The sequence below is a fragment of the Manis javanica genome, chromosome 16 (assembly GCF_040802235.1).
Source record: "Manis javanica isolate MJ-LG chromosome 16, MJ_LKY, whole genome shotgun sequence".
NCBI classification, from domain to species: Eukaryota; Metazoa; Chordata; class Mammalia; order Pholidota; family Manidae; genus Manis; species Manis javanica.
The window spans coordinates 51,563,041-51,587,637 of record NC_133171.1 but is presented as its reverse complement, the minus strand read 5'-3'; the positions used below and the strand labels follow the sequence as shown (position 1 = coordinate 51,587,637).

Below are 24,597 nucleotides of genomic sequence, written 5' to 3'. Positions count from 1 at the left end.
GGGTTACCCAATCAATGTGCAAAATAACATGGTCATTTCCTATGTAAAACATAAAATTCTGAAAGCTACTGGTACCTGATTTCAAAGTCCCGTTCTTCTTCAACATGAACTCTCACATCACTATTCAATATTTCAATGATAGTGTATGACTCTAAACAAAATACTCTTTCCCTGGCTGAAATAATGTAATGCACATACCCAATGAATACATTCTCAGATATAATATTCTCTTAAAATTTTATCCAGGTCATAATTAAGATTAAATGACTCTTGATGAACAATGATTGATTTTTGGTTAACTAGCTCAAAGGTAAATTTATAATTCAACTGATACATAATAAATATTAATACTACTTATATAAGTATCTATTTTGATAGGTTATTCAGATTACTTAATACATATAACTTTTGCTAAATTTACATATTATGCTTTTCCAATTGAAGACATAAAGCAAATATTGCCACTATAGAAAATAACAACTTATATGGAATAAACATAATTTTTATTGGTATACAGAAATAATTTTAATTAGACCAGTGATTCTGAAAGAGCTTGCTACACACTGGAATCATAAGGGAAGCTTTAAAAAAATTATGCTTGATCTCTACCCATCAGAAATTCTGATTTAATTGATCAAGAATGTGGAATTACTATTATGAAATGATTCTAATAGCAGCCTGAGCAGTAAAGAGCTACTGATTTAGACTCTGTTGTAGGTTCATGTTCCTTATTCAGATAAACAAATATACAAATAATATATATGTTGAAAAAATTAATTTACAAATGATATGATTCCATTTTTAATCTCATTGCAAAGAGGCAAATGATGTTAACAAAGTAACTGATGCCACAGCTTGTGTGTACAAAATATTTCCCCCTTATGCTCTAATTTATCTACAAGTATATCTGGATCTACATACTTTGATTTAAAAGAATATGCTTCAAAAATGGGCAGAGTAGCTGAACAGACACTTCTCCAAAGAAGAAATTCAGATGGCCAACAGACACATGAAAAGATGCTCCACATCGATAATCATCAGAGAAATGCAAATTAAAACCACAATGAGATATCACCTCACATCAGTTAGGATGGCCAACACCCAAAAGACAAACAACAACAAATGTTGGTGAGGATGTGGAGAAAGAGGAACCCTCCTACACTGCTGGTGGGAATGTAAACTAGTTCAGCCATTGTGGAAATCAGTATGGAGGCTCCTCAAAAAACTAAAAATAGAAATACCATTTGACCCAGGAATTCCACTCCCAGGAATTTACCCTCAGAATGCAGCAGCCCAGTTTGAAAAAGACATATGCACCCCTATGTTTATCACAGCACTATTCACAATAGCCAAGAAATGGAAGCAACCTAAGATGAAAGGATAAAGAAGATGTGGTACATATACACAATGGAATATTATTCATCCATAAGAAGAAAACAAATCCTACCATTTGCAACAACAATGATGGAGCTACAGGGTATTTTGTTCAGTGAAATAAGCCAGACAGAGAAAGACAAGTATCAAATGATTTCATTTATCTGTGGAATATCAGAACAAAGAGAAAAACTGAAGGAACAAAACAGCAGCAGAATCACAGAACCCAAGAATGGACTAACAGTTACCAAGGGGAAAGGGATTGGGGAGGGTGGGAAAGAAGGGATAAGGGGGAAAATGGGGCATTATGATTAGCACACATAATGTAGGTGGGGGGACATGGGAAAGGCAGTATATACAGAGAAGACAAGTAATGATTCTATAGCATCTTGGTACACTGATGGACAGTGACTGTAATGGGGTATGTGGGGGGGACTTGATAATGGGGGGAGTCTAGTAACCATAATGTTGTTCAAGTAGTTGTACATTAATGATATCAAAATAAAAAAATTAAAAATAAATAAATAAAGGAGTTAGGTCAAAAAGAAAAAGGAACATGCTTCATACTACTAAATAATCAGTGGATCAACAAAGAAATCAAAAAATACCTTAAGGCAATTGAAAATCAAAACACAATAGTCCAAAATCTATGGGATGCAGTAAAAGCAGTTCTAAGAGGGAAGCTTATAGTGATACAGGCCCACCTTAAGAAACAAGAAAAATCTCAAATGAACAATCCAACCTTACCCAAAGTTAGTGGAAGAAAGGATAATAAAGATCAGAGCATAAATAAATGAAAGATATTTTACAAATAGAAAAGATCAATGAAACTAAGACCTTGTTCTTTGAAAAGATAAACAAAATCGATAAACCTCTAGCCAGAATCATCAAGAAAAAAGAGAGGACCCAAATAAATATAATCAGAAATGAAAGAGGGGAAGTTACAACCATACTATAGGAATATAAAGGATCATGACTAAGTACACTTACATGCCAACAAACGGAATAACCCAGAAGAGATGGATAAACTTCTAGAAACATATACTCTTCAAGACTGAATAAAGACGAAATAGAAAATCTAAACAGACTGATTACTAGCATCACATGGTATCAGTCATCAAAAAAAATCCAGGCACAGATGGCTTCACAGATGAATTCTACCAAACATTTAAAGTAGCATTAATACCCGTCCTTCTCAAACTAGTCCAAAAAATTAAAGAGGGAGAAGTGTTTCCAAACTCATACCAGGATGCCAGCATTATCCTGATACCAAAATCAGACAAAGACACCACAAATAAAGAAAATTGCAGGCCAATATCCCTGATGAACATCTATGCAAAAATCCTCAACAAAATACTAACAAACTGAATTCAAAAATACACTAGCAAACCAAACTCAAAAATATATTAAAAGGATCATGCACCACAATCAAGTGGGATTTATTCCAGGGATGCAAGAATGGCTCAATATCTGCAAATCAATCAATATGATAGACAATATTAACAAAAAGGATACAAATCATATGATCATCTTAATAAATGCAGAAAAAACATTTGATAAATTTCAACATCCATTTATGATAAAAATTCTCAACAAAGTGGTTTTAGAGGGAAGATACCTTAACACAAAAAAGGCCATATATAACAAACCCATAGCTGCATCATATTTAACAGTGAAAGGCTGGAAGTTTTTCTTCTAAGATCAGAAAAAAGATAAGGATGTCTACCCTCACCACTTTTATTCAACACAGTTCTAGAAGTCCTAGCTACAACAATCAAACAAGTAAAAGAAATAAAAGGCATCCAAATAGGAAAAGAAGTAAAGCTGTCACTATTTGCAGACAATATGACACTATATATAGAAGACCCTAACGACTCCATTAAAAAAAAAAACTATTAGAATTAGTAAATGAATTCAGTAAAGCTGGAGACAAAAATAATATACATTAATCTGTCACACTTGTATACATTAATAATGAACTATCAGAAAGAAATTAAGAAAATAATCCCATTTAAAACTGCATAAAGAATAAATGAATAAATAAAAGAATAAAATATCTAGGAATAAATTTAAACAAGAGGGTGAAAGAACTGTATTCTGAAAACTATAAAACATTGTTGAAAGAAACTAAAGATGACACAAATAAATGGAAACACATACTGTACTCATGGATTGAAAGAATTGATATTATTAAAATGGCCATTCCACCCAAATCAATCTATAGACTCAACACAACCCTATGTCTATGACATTTTTCACAGAACTAGGACAAATAATCCTAAAATACAATGGAACAATGAAAGACCTCAAATAGCCAAAGCAATCTTGAGAAAGAACAAAGCTGAAGGTATCACACTCACTGATTTCAAACTATATACAAAGTTATAGTAATCAAAATGGCATGGTACTGGTACAAAAACACACATAGATCACTGGAACAGAACAGAGTCCAGAAATAAATTCACACTTATATAGCAAATTAATCTGACAAAGGAGGCAATAACCTAAGGGGAAACAGAAGGGGAAAAGAGAGTGTCTTCAATAAATGGTGGTGAGAGAAAACTGAACAACTACATGCCAAAGAATGAAACTGGACCAACTTCTTATACCATATATAAAAATGAACTCATGGCTTCTCTCTCACTTACCAACTTTACATTTCCCTGTATGGCCCCGGAAGATGACTGGTTAGCCAGAGACGGGTAAGATTCCTCAAGGGAGGAACAACCTAAGACAGGCACAGTCGCAGGGGAGCCATCAGGTGAGAATTTGGGGATCAACAGAGGTGAGGCTCAGAACCTCACCCCCCCTGCTTTGAGAGAAATCTTCTGCATCCGTGGATGTCTTGCTGCCCTTGTCTAGCCTGGATTAATACTTAGTCCATAGGCACACACCTGATCATCTGATCATCTACATTTGCCTTCTTACAGCACTAAACTATGTTTTCTACCTTTATCTTGCATCTACCTACCACTTCAGCATTTTATTAAAAATAAAAATAATAATAATAATAGGAGAAATGTGGGATCAACATATAAATCAAGTACAAAAATCAAATGAATATTCATATTTGACCTGATGGTTTATAGGTCATATTGCATGATCAAAACCGAAAGTTTCTGTGATGAATGCCCTTGTACTATTCACCATGTAAGAATTTATTCACTCTGTAAGAATTCGTTCACCATGTAAGAACTTGTTCGTTATGCTTCAGAAGATTGGAGACTGACGAGAATTAGGCTTGAGATGGATTAATGATTGTACATTGAGCATTGACCCCCCTATACTGAATTTTATTGTTGTTAACAACCATTTGATCAATAAATATGAGAGATGCCCTCTTAAAAAAAAAAAAAAAAAAAATGAACTCAAAATGGGTTAAACTTAAATGTAATACCCGACAACATAAAACTCCTAGAAGAAAACACAGGCAGTAAGCTCTTGGACACTGGTTTGAGCAGTATTTTTTGCTCATCCAAGGGCAACAGAAGTAAAAATAACACTGGGACTACATCAAACTAAAAAGCCTTTGCACAGCAAAGGAACCCATCAACAAAATGAAAAGACAACTTACTGAAAAGGAGAAGATATTTGGAAATGATATATCTAATAAGGGACTAACATCCAAAATATATAAAGAACTCACATAACTCAATAGCAAAAAACAAACAAGTAAAAAAATAGGCAGAGGACCTGAACAGACATTTCTCCAAAGAAGACATACAGATGGCCAACAGACACATGAAAAGATACTCAAATATAACTAATCATAGGGGAAATGCAAATCAAAACCACAATGAAATATCACCTCACACCAGACAGAATGGCTACTATCAAAAAGACAAGAAATAACAAGTGTTGGGAAGACGGAGAAAAGAGAATCCTTGTGAACTGTTGGTAGGAATGCAATACAGTACAAACACTATGAAAAACCACTGTCTTGCCAGTGAGTCCTGGGCATGTTCACTATGGATTCAATGTGACCAAAGAAATGACTAGAATGTTCTTGGGGTGAAAGGGTTTATATCCAACTTTATTCCCACGGTGGCAGGTCAATTCACTAGAATTCGGTCCACTCAGAGCAAATCTGCATGCAGCAAGCCAGTCTCTGCCTCTGGGCCTCTACTCCCACAGCCATCTCAGTCTCTGTCCTTGGCGCTGCCACCACTACAGCCTCTGCTCTGCTCTCCTGCAGCCTTGTAGCTGTGCCACCATGTCACCCAGAACACTGGGAAGAGCTCTTTATATAGAGTCAATAACAACACATTGCCTACACATGTGTAGTGAGCCAGCTGATCAGAAACCATGTGAGAATCCTGGCCATAAGAACTTTCACTTTATCCACAACAACTAGGGAAAACATTATAAAGGTTCCTCAAAAAATTAAAAATAGAACTACCAATTTAGCAATTCCACTTCTAGGTATTTATCAGAAGAAAATAAAAACACTAATTTGAAAAGATATCCACCCCTGTGTTCATTGAAGCAACCTAAGTGTCCATCAAGGACATCCATTCATCCATAGATGCATGGATAAAGAAGATGTGGTATATATATGCAACAGAACATTACTCAGCTATAAAAAGGAAATCCTGCCACTGTGACAACATGGATGGACCTAGAGGGAATTACACTAAGTGAAGTAACTCTGACAGAAAGAGACAAATACTGTAGGACTTCATGTGTACTAAAAAAGCAAAACAAATGAACACATAAAACACAACAGAAAAAGAACTCTTGGATACTGAAAAAAATCTGGTGGTTGCTAGATGGGAGAGAGGTGAGACGATGGGTAAAACAGGGGAAGGGGATTAAAAAGTACTAACGTCCAGTGTGAAAAAATAAGACACAGGGTACCATGTACAGCATAGGGAATACACTTAATAATATGTAACAACTTTGTATGGTGACAGATGGTAGCTAGATTTATCATGGTGATCATTTAGTAATATATATGAATATCAAATCAGTATGTTGCACACCTGAAACTAATACATGTCAACTGCACTTCAATTTAAAAAAGCATGTTTTGGCAAGTACACATCAATAAAGTTAATTTTTTAAACCAACAATTTTTATTTGCTAAATAAAATTAGAAAAAAAATTTTAGGTGCATGGAGCAAAACTGTGTATTGATTTCCTTCTTAAGCTTTAAAACTTGTTGTGCTACTAATGGAATTTGTGATGTTTAACAAGTTTTCTAACTTCATGAAATTGTTTCCACACCTGCAATGACAAAGTTATAGTAGAATTTTTTAAGTTATATTTTAGAACTCTGCAGTACCATTTATTTTCACTGTTTTGGTTTGTCATATGAAATGGACTCTTATGTCTCAGCATATGTTTGTACTCACAATTGGTTTATTAAAGTAAAAGAATACAAAGTAGAATCAGTGAAGGTTTTACTAAAGTACATGGGGTAAAGTCTGGAGGAAACCAGACAAAAGTTTCCAAGGGTCCTTTCCCAAAGGAGTTACACTGGATGTGCTTTATTCCCCCAGCAAAAGTTATGGCAACAGGTGTTAAATGTTGCCAACCAGGAAGCTTGTTAGAGATTCAATGCTTTGGGTGTTTAAAGGGAGCTGTTCCAATAGGTACCCCCTGGCAGGTATCCAAATTCCAGACATCCAGAAGGAAAATAGTGTTCAACATACACCATACTGTTTGTACAAACAACTTTATTGAATTACTCTAATCAATTAACTGCAGGAACCCCTCTAAAATCTAAGTTTCCAGATGCCAAACCTTCCCCAAGGGCCTTCCTAAAGACAGATCAGTCCTGCTGCGTTAACCTTCCGTACAGCTCTGGAAGCAACCAGAGGGTCTAACAATGTTGGCAACAGCCCTGAAAACAAGGAGTCTAAAAACTTATTGGATTCATTCATTTAATCTTAGATTTGGATAGGGCAAAGGAGTATCAAGGAAATAACCTATCTCACCTGCCCAAATGTATTCCTGCCCTCTGACTTCTAATTAAGCTGGATTCAAACAGTTTTATGGACTGACTTCTTCCAGAAAATTTCAAGGATTGGATAATCCCAATATTGAAGTAACCAGTCCTGTGTACAGGGGAAGAAGTAAAGCTTTTTGCTTCTTCTTATAAAGCCAATGTAACCCTGACATGAAAATGTGACCACACCCACACATTCCAAAACCAGTATTAAAAAAATCCTACATAAAATACTGGAAACAGAATTAAGCAGAAGGATTCACTACAAAGCTAGAGTCAATTTCAAGGTCAGCTGAACATTAGGAAAACAAGTCATCAAATTAAAAGGTCAAAGGGGAAAAAACAGTATAATTACCTCAGTAAAACCTAACATATCTTTTGAAACAATCATTACTAAGTTTATAAAAAAAAGTTTTAATTGAATAGGAATAAAAGGATGCTTCCTTAACTTGATACACACATATATACACAGCCTAATGTAACATATATAAGTATCTGGTTAATAAAACACTAGAAACATTCCTAGGAAGTTCAGAAATAAGACAAGGATGTCTACTATTAACATTTTTCAGGAAAAAAGACAATACAATCAACAAAACCAAGTTAAAGGTACATGGGTTAGGAAACAAAAAGGCAAAATGATCACTATTTGCAGATTCTGATTGCCCACATGAAAATCATAAGTATCAACTGAAAAAAACACAAGAGAAAATAAGGTACAAAGGTGATCGCATTAAATTATTGGCAAAGGTGATCCATGCCAAAACAACCAGCTAGAAAATATGAGGACAAAGATTTGGAATTTATAATAGCAAAGCACATACAATACCTAGGAAAAATTCATAGAACATGTAGAGGAAATTACCAAATTCTCTTGAGGGACATAAGAGAAATAAATAAAAAGAGATATTGTATGGCGATAGAAGGATCCAATGTTGTAATGAAATCAATCATCTGTAAATCACCAAATGAAAAAAGGATAATCGATAATGGGTTGCACTTAATTGTGAACAAAAAAATATTTTAATAGTAGGGTCTTCAAAATTCAACAAAACATTCTTAATAGGGATACACATTAAAAAATAGTAAATTGAAAAAATCTAAAAATAAAAAAAAAGGTAAATTGACAAATGGGCACACATATTAGATAATTGAGAATGAGAAGAGAGAATCTTATAGTTACCAAGAGGTTTTTAAAGCTGAGAGGCACAGTCCTAATTAATAGAGGAATGAATAGTAATCCCAACAAGAATCACAAGGTTTTTCTTTTTTTTTTATTGATGTACAGTTGATGCACTATCATACTGGTTTCAGATATACAACATAATGATTCAACAGTTATCTACATTATTAAATGTTCACCCCAATAAATGTAGTTACTATCTGTCAACATACAAAGATATTACAATGTTATTGACTATATCTCCTATGTTGTACTTTCATCCCTGTGACTAGTTTATAATTGGAATTTTGTGCCTCATTATTCCCTTAACCTATTTCACCCACCTACCTACTCCTCTCTCCAATGGCTACCACCAATACAACAGAGTTTTTAAATTGGGGTAAAAGGAATTTTCACCTGGAAGAATAAATATGTAATTCAGTATATACTCTGAAAAAGTCAATGAGGAAAGGCCACCTTACTGGATGACAAAGCAAAGCATAAATTAGAACAATTAGAACAATGTCATATTAGAAAAACAGATCATTGGAACATATTAGTCCAATAGGAATTCACTATATATATATATATATATATGTGTGTGTGTGTGTGTGTGTGTATATATATATATACACATATATATATATGTAGTATTTTAATTCAGTGGGGGAAAATATGGATTTTCCAATAAAAGATGTTGGCTAGCCATTTTGAAAAAAGCTGGATATTCACACAAGAGCACAAAACTAAATACATAAAGATGTGAACTTCAGCACTTTCTGTAACAAAAATCTGGAAAAAACTTAAATGCTCATTTAAAGGGAGCTAGGTAAAAAGGTAAATCTAAATGTTGGAATATTATACAATAGCTTAAAAAGAATAAAGTTAGATACTACTGACATTAAATCTTACTGTATGTATTTACATGCAAAATGGCAACTTGCAAAACAGTACTATAGTAAAATGTTGTTTTGTTAGATAAATAAAAAGCAAACAGCAAATTGCTAACAAGAGTTAATCCAATGAATCAGGGTTGTGCAAAATTTTTACATAGTATACTACCTATTTCTTTAATGTTTAAAATCTTTATAACAAGCACGTTTTATTCATTATAAAACTATATGAAAATATTTCAATAATTTTGGCCACTAAAATTACAAAATAATTTGTATATGAGACAGCAAGTGTTTTAATTTGCCACAACCAGCAGCACCTGATTTAGTGTCTAAGAATGGTAAACAGAGGGACTAAACATTACCTCCACAGGTAAAAATGAACTTGAAGGCAAGAACCAAAAGTTCATTCCACTAACACAGGCAGAAAGTAATGAGTATCGGGTACCTGGGTGGCGTGACCTGCAAGGATACCCTCTCTGACACACCCCCACTAAAGACCTTCACCTTAGGTTCAGTACGACTTTTTCTAGATTAAGGCAGATTTTCTCAGAAGTGCCTTGTGATTTGTTCCTGTTGACAGTCCCAGAGTCTAAACTTGCTGATGTTCACAGACTAGGGCAAGGGTCATCTACTCACTCAAGCTGTTCCTTCAAGGTGGGAGGGAGGAGAAGAGTAGGAAGGCAGGAGAAAGACACTAAAAGAGGTCAGGAAGAGCTCAACTAGTATATGGTACTGTTTGTAATACCATATACTATTTTATTAGTTGAGGATTCTGGGACTTCATGTGGATTTATTTACCAGGGATGGCAGTATAGGAGCTACACTGTTTTTCGTGATTGGTTAACTTTAATAGATTCAAATGCATTAACAATTTTTTAGAAATGATTATAGCAGCAGTACTAAAATTCTCAGTGTTACTATTTATTATGTAATAAGAAACCCATGCCCGTTTGTTCTAACCAAATGATAAACACTGTCCGTCAATAAAGTGAGAGCACCATATGTAGTTCATATTGCTGTAATATTACAATTGCCTCTTAAGGAGTTCGAAAAAACCAAGTCAACCTAAATATGGATTTCTTTCCTTAGAACACAGTTCCAGCAGAACTGTTTACAAACTCTTCTTTAACAAGGGCTTACCACATTCTCCAGAACCAAAGTTTATTCTCCAGAGTTTAATAAGAAAATAGACAAAGAGTAAAGTTGTCCCAGGTGGAGATGCCAATGAGTCCTTGAATGCTGTGTAAATCCCCCCTGGGAAGCCATCTCCGCCCCATATATTTCTTGACTGAAAGGTGTTTATGGGAAAAAAGACCTTCTGCTCTTTAATTGCAAAATATAAATGATTTTTCTCTTGAGGAAAGAGATGGCATTTACAAGCATATGGTTTAGCAATTTCTTTCTGCTCTTGGTACCCATGTGGTGTGTAATTTGAAGAAGTATTCCTTAAACTTGAAATTAATATCACTTGGGGAGATAAATGATGTCCTGTCTGCATTTTAAACACTCGCTAAAAATCACATGCTAATCTTTCATGGGAAGGATACCTCACTTCTTTTGATATATACTCTACCCTTGTCATCCAAAAGTTTAAATAAACAGGTGTAGACTGACCATACTGGTAGGTTAACCTTGATTCTGACATTCTGTAAATCCAATTCAAAACCTTGCAGCAGAATAATATCACCCAGGCAGTCAAGTGCTATGGTGAGAAACATGACTGGAGTTCTCAGACATTTTCTGGTCTCAACATTCTTGAAATGTCTTTCTCTAGGAAACATTAAATTATTTCTAACATCCAGTTCAGCTCCAAATTCTTGTCACTCTATGATTTTATATGTTTATAAATAAATGTTTATAGATATGCTCAGCTTGGACATTAAAGAACTTTATCATAAGAAAAATATTTCACAAGGCTATTTTATTGATAGTGTATGTAACTCCATTTACCAATTACCACATTTATTCTCCACTTCTTTGCCAAGGAAAAAACTGGTTTCTGAACCTGTATATAATTCATTCAATAAAAGATTTACTGAACTCTCTCTCCATTATAAGTCCAGTGCTCAGTGACAGAAACCCAAACATTAATCAAAGTTGCTACCTTTGAGGAACTCACTATCTATGGAGGAAGATAGGACTAGATGACAACTAATGTCAATTCTAGAACTAGCAGACCATGGTTTTATGATTTTAGAAAGTCAACTACAGTTATCTTCTGTAAGTGCCATACAAAAACAACTACAACTATGTTTAAGAGAATATTAAATGAACAGGAACTCAGAAAATTACCTGTTGTACTCTCACATCAGAATAAGAGGTAATATTCAAATACTTGGGTACTTGCACTCAAAAAGGGATGCTCACATCCCAAGAAAAGTAAAATACAAATCAATGAAATTTGGAAACAAAACCTCAACCCTTCTTTACATATATTTTAACCTAGAAAAATGAGAAAAAAGTAAGTGTTAGCAATATTTAATATGTGGCTGAACATTATCTCCCTCTTATGATCTACATGTCAAAAATAGTCATTTGTCTCAGAAGATAAATAGGTGCCTTGAGAGAAGAGTGAGAATTTCACAGAGGCAGGGCTGAAGTCAGTGTCCTCATTTGTTCAAGAGAAGTATCAGGTTTACTGTACCTGCAAAAATGAATTTTCAAAATGTTATCTAGTTTTAATTAAATGTTCACTTACAAAATGACAAGTGGATAAAAAGGGCTCCTGCATTCCACTCCAAGGACTTTACTTTAAGAATTCAGGAGCCTAGTTTGAAAAAGACATATCCACCCCTATGTTTATCGCAGCACTATTTACAATAGCCAAGAAATGAAAGCAACCTAAGTGTCCATCAGTAGATGAATGGAAAAGAACATGTGGTACATATACACAATGGAATATTATTCATCCATAAGAAAACAAATCTTACCATTTGCAACAACATGGATGGAGCTAGAGGGTATTATGCTCAGTGAAATAAGCCAAGGGGAGAAAGACAAATACCAAATGATTTCACTTATCTGTGGAGTATAAGAATAAAGAAAAAACTAAAGGAACAAAACAGCAGCAGACTCACAGAACCCAAGAATGGACTAACAGTTACCAAAGGGACAGGGACTGGGGAGGGTGGGTGGGAAGGGAGGGATAAGGGGGGAAAAGGGGCATTATGATTAGCACACATAATGTGGCAGGGGGGGTAGGGCACGGGAAAGGCAGTGTAACACAGAGAAGACAAGTAGTGATTCTATAGCATCTTACTACACTGATGGACAGTGACTGTTATGGGGTAATGTGGTGGGGACTTGATAATGGGGGGAGTCTAGTAACCATAATGTTGCTCATGTAATTGTACATTAACAAACCAAAATAAAAAAAGGGGGGAGCTCCTGCAAAGAAACCACTGACTGAAGATGTGACATGGCTATCATAAGCAAACAAGAAAACAATAGTAATCAGATGTTATAAGATGACACCCCACCCCAAATAAATCCTAAGGCACAGAACAGTACATATAGAGAGTACTGTATTATAAAGAAAATTTCTAAGAGACTAGAGCTGAATTAGTCTAACCACTAAAAAGAAATGATTATGTAACATGATGCAGGGACTGTTATTATAGTGGCAATCATATGACAATATATAAATGTATAAAAATGTTGTACACCTTAAATATACAATGATATGCACACCACTCTTTCCAAAGAACAGATCGACCACACAGAAAATAAATAAGGGGACAGAGGCACTGAACAACACATTAGAACAGAAGGACCTAACAGACATCTATAGAACACTCCACCCAAAAGCAGCAGGATACACAATCTTCTGAAGTGCACCTGGAATATTTTCAAGAATAGATCATATTCTGGCCACAAAAACAGCCTCAGTAAATTAAAGAAGACTGAAATTGTACCAATCAGCTTCTCAGACCACAAAGGTGTGAAACTAGAAATAAATTACACAAAGAAAATGAAAAAGCCCACAAACACATGGAGGCTTAATAACATGCTCCTAAATAATCAATGGATCAATGATCAAATAAAAACAGACATCAAGCAATATATGGAGACAAATGAGAACAATAATTCAACACCATAAAATCTGTGGGATGTAGCAAAGACCATGCTAAAAGGGAAGTACATTGCAATACAGATTTACCTCAGGAAAGAAGAACAATCCCAAATGAACAGTCTAAACTCACAATTAATGAAACTAGAAACAGGAGAACAAATGAGGCCCAAAGTCAGTAGAAGGAGGGACATAATAAAGATTAGAGCAGGAATAAATAAAATCAAGAAGAATAAAACAATAGAAAGAATCAATGAAAGCAGGAGCTGGTTCTTCGAGAAAATAAACAAAATAGATAAACCCCTAGCCAGACTTATCAAGAAAAAAAGAGAGTCTACACACATAAACAGAATCAGAAATGAGAAAGGAAAAATCACTAGAGATACCACAGAAGCATAAAGAATTATAACAAAATACTATGAAAAATTATATGCTAACAAATTGGGTAACCTAGAAGAAATGGACAACTTTCTAGAAAAAGACAACCTTCTAAGGCTGACCGAGGAAGAAACAGAAAATCTGAACAGAAAAATTACCAGCAACAAAACTGAATTGGCAATAAAAAAACTACTTAAGAACAAAACCACCACCAGATGGCTTCACTGCTGAATTTTATCAGACATTTAGAGAAGACATAATACCCATTCTCCTTAAAGTTTTCCAAAAAGTAGAAAAGAAGGGAATTCTTCCAAACTCATTCTATGAGGCAAGCATCACTCTAATACCAAAACCAAAGAAAGATACCACAAAAAAAAGAAAATTACACACCAATATCCCTGATGAAGATCAATGCAAAAATCCTCAATGAAATATTAGCAAATTGAATTAAAAAATACATCAAAAAGATCATTCATCATGACCAAGTGGGATTTATTCCAGGAATGCAAGGACAGTACAACATTTGAAAATCCATCAAAAAGAAGGACAAAACCATATGATCATCTCCATAGATGCTGAAAAAGCACTGGACAAAATTCAACATCCATTCATGATAAAAACTCTCAACAAAAATGGCTATAGAGCACAAGTACCTTAACATAATAAAGGCCATATATGACAAACACACAGCCAGCATCATATTTAATAGCAAGAAGCTGAAAGCTTTGCCTTTAAGATTGGGAATAACACAAGGGTGCCCACTCTTTACACTTTTATTTGACATATCACTGGAGTTCTTAGTCATGGAAATCAGACAACAAAAAAGAAATAAAAGACATCCAGATTGGTAAAGAAGAAGTTAAACTGTCACTGTTTGCAGATGACATGATATTATACATAAAAAGAAACCCTAAAGAATCCACCCCAAAACTACAGGAACTAATAATTAAATTCAGCAAAGTTGCAGGATACAAAATTAACACAGAAATCTGTTGCATTACTATATACTAACAATGAACTAGCAGAAAGAGAAGTCAGCAAAACAATTCCATTCACAATTGCATCAAAAAGAATAAAATACCTAGGAATAAACCTAACAAGCAAGGAAATGAAAGACTTATACCCTGAAATCTACAAGACACTCATGAGAGAAATTAAAGAAGATACCAATAAATGGAAACACATCCCATGCTCATGGATAGGAAAAATTAATATTGTCAAAATGGCCATGCTGCCAAAAGCAACCTACAGATTCAATGCAACCCCCATCAAAATACTGATAGCATTCGTTAAAGAACCTCAGAAAATTGTTCTAAAATTCATATGGAACCACAAAGACCACGAATAGCCAAAGAAATCCTGAGAAGGAAGAATAAAGCTGGGGGATTACCCTACCCACCCACCCAACTTCAAGCTCTACTACAAAGCCACAGTAATCAAAACAATCTGGTACTGGCACAAGAACAGAACCACAGACCAATCAAACAGACTAGAGAGCCCAGATATAAACCCAAGCATATATGGTCAATTAATTTATGATAAAGGAGCCATGGACATACAATGGGGAAATGACAGCCTCTTCAACAACTGGTGTTGGCAAAACTGGACAGCTACATGCAAGAGAATGAAACTGGATTATTGTCTAACCCCATACACAAAAGTAAACTCAAAATGGATCAAAGATCTGAATATAAGTCATGAAACCATAAAACTCTCAGAAGACAACATAGGCAAAAATCCCCTCAATATAAACATGAGCAACTTTTTCCTGAATGCATCTCCTCGGGTAAGTGAAACAAAAGCAAAAATGAACACACGGGACTACATCAAGCCAAAAAGCTTCTGTACAGCAAAGGACACCATCAGCAGAACAAAAACGCATCCACAGTATGGGAGAATATATTTGTAAATGACATATCTGACAGTGGGTTAACATCCAAATTATATAAAGAACGTATACACCTCAACACCCAAAAAGCAAATAACCCAATAAAAAATGGGCAGAGGATATGAACAATTCCCCAAAGAAGAAATTCAGATGACCAACAGGCACATGAAAAGATGCTCCACATTACTAATTATCATAGAAATGCAAATTAAAACCACAATGAGATATCACCTCACACCAGTTAGGATGGCCAGCATTGAAAAGACTAAGAACAACAAATGCTGGCAAGGATGCGGAGAAAAGGGAACCCTCCTACACTGCTGGTGGGAATATAAGCTAGTTCAACCATTGTGGAAAGCAATATGGAGGTTCCTCAAAAAACTAAAAATAGAAATACCATTTGACCCAGGAATTCCACTCCTAGGAATTTACCCAAAGAATAGAGTTCTCAGATTCAAAAAGACATATGCTCCCCTATGTTTATCGCAGCACTATTTACAACAGCCAAGATATGGAAGCAATCTAAATGTCCATCAGTAGATGAATGGATAAAGAAGATGTGGTACATATATACAATGGAATACTATTCAGTCATAAGAAATAAACAAATCATACCATTTGTAACAAGATGGATGGAGCTGGAGGATATTATGCTCAGTGAAATAAGCCTGGCGGAGAAGGATAAGTACCAAATGATTTCCCTCATTTATGGAGCATAACAACAAAGCAAAACTGAAGGAACAAAACAGCAGCAGACTCACAGACTCCAAGAAGGGGCCAGAGGTTACAAAAGGGGAGGGGTGTGGGAGGGAGGGAGAATGGGATTGAGGGGTATCATGATTGGCACACGTGGTTGGGGGATCATAGGGAAGACAGTGTAGTACAGAGAAGGCAAATAGTGACTCTGTGGCATCTTACTACACTGATGGACAGTGACTGCAATGCGGTATGGAGTGGGGGGACTCGATAATATGGGTGAATGTAGTAACCACATTGTTTTTCATGTGAAACCTTCATAAGAGTGTATATCGTTAATACCTTAATAAAAAAAGAAAAGGATAAAAAACAATGACATGTCATTTTTTCAAGCCATCTTTTACAGACAATATATACATCTGCTTTACTAATACAGGGAGAATAGTTAATATTTTAACTGCAATACAAACTCTAATTACAAAAATTACAGACTAAGAATATTGTTAATAGAAATTGTCAATATACACTCCAGGATCAACTGAACAATCTATAACAAATTAAATTGATAATGATAAGGCTAAACTGTAATTTATAATAATAAAGAATAGAAACAATGGAAAAGCACAACCAACTCAACATACATTAATGATATGCCTTTCCAAAAATGTAAAATAATTCTAACTTATGCATGTTCGTATGTGGAATAGGGGCTTTGCAATGTTGGTACAGACTGCACAGTAGCCAGACTTCTTAGTAGAACATTAAATCAGAAGCATTTATAAACTCTAGTATTATGCTAATGTGGATTTATGAATCCCACCTTTTACATACCCTTAATGCTTCACTTGATTGGTTATTAGCAAGTCCCCAAATGACATATATATATATATATATATATATATATATATATATATATATATATATATATATATATATATATATATATAAATGAGAGTCTATGTGATCACCTAACATTTACTAGTAGTTTTCGATCAAGGCCCACCAATGGCCTTGGGCCATGTTCTGAGAAGTGTTCTCCTAGACTAGACAATGCTCCTGGCTCAGTTTGGTAATGATACCTAATTCTGTGGCTGGGATAAGCTACTCTCTATTATTCAGTCACAAAATACTAACACTCCCAAGGCAAATATAGCCCAATACATAATTTGCAGTACTATTTTTATTTTCTATTCAAGTCTTCTTTAGTTTCTCTGGATCCAATCTCTAATTAAAAAGATCTTTCCCAAATACCTGCAAACAAAAGCATTCAAATCAGGTAAACTAAGAGAAAATAAATTTTGAATGGCCCAACTGAGCTTCATTCTTTTATGTTTTAAAGTTTCCCCAAATACTGAAGCTTACTTCTCTCTTCCCTACAAAGTAGCTTCCTGAGTTTATGTTGCAGAAAGGCATAAGGTGAAGACAGTTACCAGATTCTATTAACCTAAACAGTGAAACTTTATCCAAAGACCTATCATCCAGCCACCGACTTTCCCTCAGGTTCTCAGCTCTTATTTGTCCCACTGTGTAAGTCCCTGCAAGGCACGCTTCTGTAAGATTGGATGACTTTTGTGGATGACAAGTCACAGACTGCAACTCTAAGAAATATCTATCACTTTTATCTCAGAGTTTATATAATTATCCTTTTTTCAGGTTCTCAGCCTTACTGGGCCCAAGTCCACTGAAAACTGCATGAACTGTATGCTGGGAGCAGAAAAATATATGCACCTAGAGCCAAGAAACAATGAAAAAGTCATGAGGAGCGCAGAGGGTATTAGTTGTAATAATATTTGAAAATACAGGAGAAGCCATTTCTGTTTAATTTCTTCAGTGGCAACTTATGGGTCTATAATATTCTTGCCCAGATTTAAATTATATGATATCTTCCTAATTAATAAAGGTTATTATAGCATGAACTCCCATTAAAGCAGTGGAATCATCAATTGCAGCAATTTAATTTCTTTGTAGCAAAGCTACTGTGAACATTTGCATTATTGTCTGAGTAAAGAAAATTGGCTTTTCATTTGTAGATGTTATAAAAATGTTCTACTGTGCATACTCTGATGCAGTTTGTTAAACCCTGATATCTTTGCTGTTTTCTGTGAAATTGTGAGACTTAAAAAAAGGTCAATTCTGAGATATCAGTTTACCTAAAATCTTATTTATAAGTTTATTTGTTGCCATTCTAAAACATAATCTAAAGGAAATGTTCACAAATTATACTAGTCTAGTCTTTCTTTTGTTCTTTTCCCCCTATATAATCCTTTCCCTTTAGTTTTATAAGCATTGTCTTTATTCCTCTAACATAACATTCTCTGCTGCAGTGAGGGAAAAAAAAAGAATACAACTCAGAGTAATTATGTTCATGTAGTCTAGGAGTTAGTATCCATAACCACAGCCACGGGTCCCGATCGACAGGCAAAGCCAAATCCACAGAGTGTACATAAGAATAAGGGAATGAACAATGCATGCCAAGCAAATAACTTTCATTCTAGTAACAGAAAAACTTAGGCAAAAATTTCAAGAGGTCCATGTTTCTTATGATTAAGAAAATGGAATTTTCCTTTAAAAGCATTACCCTTTCATATTCCAAACTTAATCTCACCCCAAATCTCCCACAGACCCCCAGGAATAAGCAAATATGTGTCTTTTGCCTTCTTCTGGTGCACACATAAAGGTCACTTACACTGTGGGAAAATAAAACAAGTTTTAAAAAAGAGAATAATGTATGTTTTATTCTTCTGTTTTAGAACAAAAACTCTAAAGGACAGTGGATGGGTCTTCTGTATTCTGTGCACTAATACCCCCAAGATGCTACTGAATAATTGATGAGTTTATGATTAGACTGCTTGCCTCGGATTTGAACAACATTAATGGACCAAATTTAATTCACATCTAATATTGAATTCTCTCTCTTTTATCATGATCAAAATAGGCATCAGGCATCAGGGCTTATCTCTATGCCTTAGGATTTCATCAGTTGATTCTTTGCCTAACGTCATAATCTTGATATGTGACCAGCTCAACTACACACCAACTTGGGATGTCACTGACACAAATTCTCATAGCCCATTAAGAAATGATACCAGGATTCTGCCTTTGAAGGAGAAACAAGCCTACAATGCAAGCACCTTAGAAATAAATAGATTGATACAAGAGGAGGAGAATCTATTCACACTTTTTAAGCAGAATACATTCTGGAGGTCACTTCTAAGAGAAAAAATAAATTGTGATTAAAAAGTTTTATGGATAATATTCATCACGTCTTACTTTTCCCTGTAGCTAGGTTCATAGTAAACGTTTACCAGTTGTTTGATAAGTTAAATATTAGCTGAGAAGCAAATATCTCTAGAACTGAGCTATTTGAATCATTTCCTTCATAATTTCCATTCTTAGAACACTTGCTTCAGTGGTCAGATCCCTTATAAAAAGCAACACAGGCTTACAAACTAAATCCTAACTAACTAAATAACACAGAAGTGTAGAAAGAGTAGACAGCCTGTCCTTTCAGTACACTATTGATTTGCAAAGCCAGAAGCACATCAATAGTTATATATTTTTGTGAATGGAAAAACAGAATAGTGATATAACAGATTTTAAGGGAATGTCAGCTCTCAGGATTATACTGTTAATACATGCATTCCATTGAGGTGCTTACAGAACTTAAAATTGAAAAAAACAAAAATCACTTAGAGACTTAGAGAACACCAAGAAAGGTGCTGCCTAAGAGTAAGTTGTTCTTTTAAGTTTAAAAATATTTGAAAAAATTGAGAAGCATTATGCAAAGTGTGATATGAGAATATAACATTGGTTAGTAAAGTAGAAATAAGAAAACCAACTACTTCGCTGAATATTAGGGAGAAGGAAAACTTTATTAATGAAAACATGATTATAAGTAGTCAAGAGATTTTTAAGATCATATACTTTTATAATCAATCGCTGAGAATGATTCTTACTCTGTTAAGTTACTGTAACAGCTGTAACTTAGAGATAATAAAGCAAATGATCACTACAACCTCCTCTCCAATCTTACCCACTCCACAATTGACAAAAGGAGTCATTCCAAAAACAAGTTATTTATAAGCCTTTTCCATGGAAACAAATGTTACAATGTCTGGTGGCCAACCACAAATGCCTATTTATTCCCCATGTGCCTTAAAGAACTGACTACAGAAACTGACCACAATGGGTAACAATTTGGGATAATGCTGAGTCTCAATATTGGGGAAAAAAAGTTACCTTCCTTTTCAAGGCAACAGAAGAGAAAACTCTTCTCCATCAGCCCTTTGCTCACTGGATCAGACCCAAGAATTACTACTCTGCCTTACTCTGTTTCAGTTACCTCATCTGCTGATTTTCAGCATTTCTTTTCTTTCTCTAACTAAGCAGTAGAATATGCTCAGAACTTTCTACCCACTCCTCTGTCCTTTTACAGCTGCATTAGCCAAAACGGTAGCCACTTGCCACATGTGGCTACTGAGCACTTGAAATGTGGCTATTCCAAATGGAGACGTGCTGTAAGTGTAAAATACACACTGCATTTCAAAGACTTTGTAGAGTATCTCATTTATTTTTTTATATTGAGAGGTTGAAACAATAATATTTTAGATATATGGGGCTTAATAAAAATATTTTTAAATTAGTTTTGCCTGGTTTTGGTTTTTTTCAGCATGGCTATTAGAAAATTCTGAGTACATACATGTATTGCATCAGTAGCTCACACTATAGTTCTCCTGGACAGCACTGTGTCAGACAGTGTCTTAGGGAAGGCAGTAAAGAGCATCCAAAGTCACACTGCCTGAGTTCAGATCTCTGTGCCACCATTTACCTTCGTGACCTCTGACACATTACTCTTTCTAAGCTTCCATTTTATCTTCCATAAAATTTGGTAATAAAAAAATGCTACCTCAGAGGGCTGTTGGTAGAATTAAATGAAGTACAGTAAAGCAATTACTATGGTCCCTGGCACATAATAAGTGCTCAATAAATATTTACCACTATCATTATTACTACTACTACTATTGTGACTATTCACTGATGAAGAAATGGACAAGGACACAAGTGAGCAGAAAGACAGACAAGAGAGAGGGTACAAACACATGCAGTCCAGAGAGAATCCTCCATTTATATTCGAAGGGGTAGACCCTCAAGGAACAGGTCCACTTTGCCATACAGGTAGAGAACTAACTCTAGGCTGGCATTAGCTCCCAAAGACACAGCCCATGTAGAGACCTACATTGCTCAACGGCAGCACCTGGGTATCCGAGGACCTTCTCTGTTCATATAAACGTGTAGGAGAGGATGTGAAAGTCCAGAGAGAGCACTGCCACTCCTGTAGTAGTGTAAAGTGCCCTACCTGGAATCAGACACACTGATTTGCTACACAGCATTAGCACGTCAGCTTTCCTCTTGGTAACTTCATGTGTAAATGAGAATAAAGGGCTAAAAATTCTCTGAAGTCTCTCTCAGCTATGAATAGGCTTTTCTCCTCTTTCCAAAAGGGTTACAGAGCAGGAATGACTACATGGAGTCCCACCACGACCAGCAGCACAAGGAAAACATCCAACTTAAGCATGGACTGCTGCCCTCCTACTTGTTCAGCCTATAGTGAAAGCCAGAGATTTAGAGTTGTTGGCTTTTCTGAGATGTCACTATCTGTTCTCATACAACCATGGCTCTTCCTCCCACAACCTCTTATATTCCCCTTGGGTGTCTAATCGTGCCTCTTTGAAGGCTCACAACAGGCTGCATGCCAAAGCCTTTACAGATGCTGCCAATCTAAGTCAGGTGCTCCTTTTACATACTCTGGAGTCAGCGTCTGTGTCCCTCCCACTACCCCCATTATACTGTACTGGGATTTTGTTACTGACTTGTTTTGTAGGTAAGTAAGCTCCCAGAGGGCACAATGCAGTGCCTGTAGGTATTCAACAAATACTGAGTGAACATCTTCATCATCACATCCCTAGAACCTTAATACTGTGTCTGGCACACTTTAGTCCTCAAAATTAACAAAAAAGGTCAGACAGATATTAATAGACCTCCTCTCTGAATTCCAGACACTATATCCTATGGCCTGCTTTACATCTCCACCTGTTTACCTCAAAGATACTTCAAAATTCACTTCATACTCTCCACATCCTCTCTCCCACAAAAAGCCTGTCCTCATGCAATGTTCCCAATCTCAGTGAAACCAGTTATGGAAACCAGATAAGGCCTTCCTCAGCCTCACTTCCCTACCTAATCTATCTATCAAAGTCTTTCAATTTTACCTCCTAATATAGCTCTCCAATCAATGTACTTCTTGACAACTTCTATGCCACCATTCTAGTCCACAACACCCTTGTCTCTCACTGAGCTCCTAACTCACTCCCTGCTTCCTCTCCAAACTGTCTTCCTCACAGGAGCCAGACTGAATCTGTTGAATTATAAATTGATTGTGAACTGTTTCCCTCAATTACTCCCTCTATGATTCCCATCCTCACTTAAAACCCCTCAGTGGCTTCCCAAGGCCCTTAACATAAAAGAAAAACAGGAAAAATGTTTAAGTAGGTCTTCAAGGCTTATGGAATCTGGCTCCAGTCTAACTCCACAGTCCTTTTCCCTAACGTCCCTGGCACTTGACAAGCTCCCATATGCCACGGGCCTTCACAGGGAACAGCCTTCCTCTTGTCACCTCCCCTCCCACAGGCATGACCCAAGTGCCATCTCCTAAGGCAGCCGTCCTTGACCTCAGCCTAGCCAGTGTCTCTTGTTATCTGCATTCAAATGACTGTAATCATTTCCTCCACAGAATTCATCTCTTTGTAGTAATATATCCCCCGCCCCAACCACCCCTTAGAGGTCATTTCTCAACACAAATCTTTTGAAAATGTAAATCAAATCGGTCACTCCATTGCTTAAAACCCTTCAATGCCTTCCTCTCTCACTTTAAATAAAAATCATACCAAGGCCTGCAGTGCACTAACTGAGCAGCCACCAACCCCCTCCCTGAGGTCCTCCCCTTCCATCTCTCCCCTCACATTCTCCCAGCCACACTGGCCTTGCTGCTCCTAAAGCACAGACCAGCCAAGCCCTGAACTCAGAAACCTTCCCTCTGCCAGAATGTTTCGTTCCCAGTGTCCCTACTACCGGCTACTCACCATTCAGGTCTCTGCTCTCTGACCACCTTACCTAAAAGAACACTGGCTCCCACCCGACCTCTAGCCCCCTACTCCATTTTATTTTCTTCACTGCACTTATCACTAGAAGATAACCTCCCTGGGAGCAAGGACTCTGCCCTGTTCATCTCAGTGCCTAGAAAAGTATGCAGTAGGTACTCAATACCTGTATGAATGCTTAAAGTAGCTAGTGTGGTCTTATTTCCAATAACTGACCTCCACTGACAAAGACAGGAAACCTAAGTACTATGATACTGGTAGTTGTGGAGGGCAGAATTCTAAGATGGTCCCCACAATTTCCACCCTCAGGTATACACGTCCTGTGTAGTCCCCTCCCCTTGAGTATGGGCAGTACTGGGACTACGCGACAGTCACTCACGTGATTAGGCCACCTGATAGGAGACTGTTGTAGCCCACTGGAGAGATCTTCCTGCTGGCTCTGAAGACATAAGTTGCCATGTTGTCAGTGAGCCATGCGGTCAGGACCTGAAGGTGGCCTCTAGGAGCTGATAGTGAGCCCTGCTGATAGCCAGCAAGAAAATGAGGACCTCAGTCATACGATCAGAAGAAATCGAATTCTGCCAACCACCAGTGAGCTTGATAGAGGACCCTGAGCCTCACCACAGCCTTTGCAGACACTTAATTTCAGCCTGGTGAGACCCTGAGCAAATAATACAGCTATGCTATGCCTGGACTTCTGACTACAGAAACTGAGAGATAATAAATGGCTGTTGTTTTATGCTCTAACTTTGTGGTACATTGTTACATATCAATAGAAAACTAATACAAAGGCTCACTTTTTATCAAAAATATCTTCCCACCTCCTGTTCTAAAATAAAATTCAGAGATTTAGAACCTGCTAAACACTTTTTAAAATGCACTGGCTATAATATAAAGGAGAAATTAGAGGAAAATGATTATAAAATAACATACCTCAACTACATTAGAAAACAAAATACCCCTATAAGTTGTCAAAATGCCCTCTAAAGGGACGTTCAACATCCACTGAGAACCTCTGCTTTCCAGG

At 36.1% G+C, this 24,597-nt stretch overlaps 1 protein-coding gene across 6 annotated transcripts in view; it reads right to left on the bottom strand.

Moving 5' to 3' along the window:
* BTBD9 (BTB domain containing 9) overlaps window positions 1–24,597 on the bottom strand; it is a 504,665-nt gene that overhangs the window by 456,831 nt on the left and 23,237 nt on the right. The window lies entirely within an intron of this gene.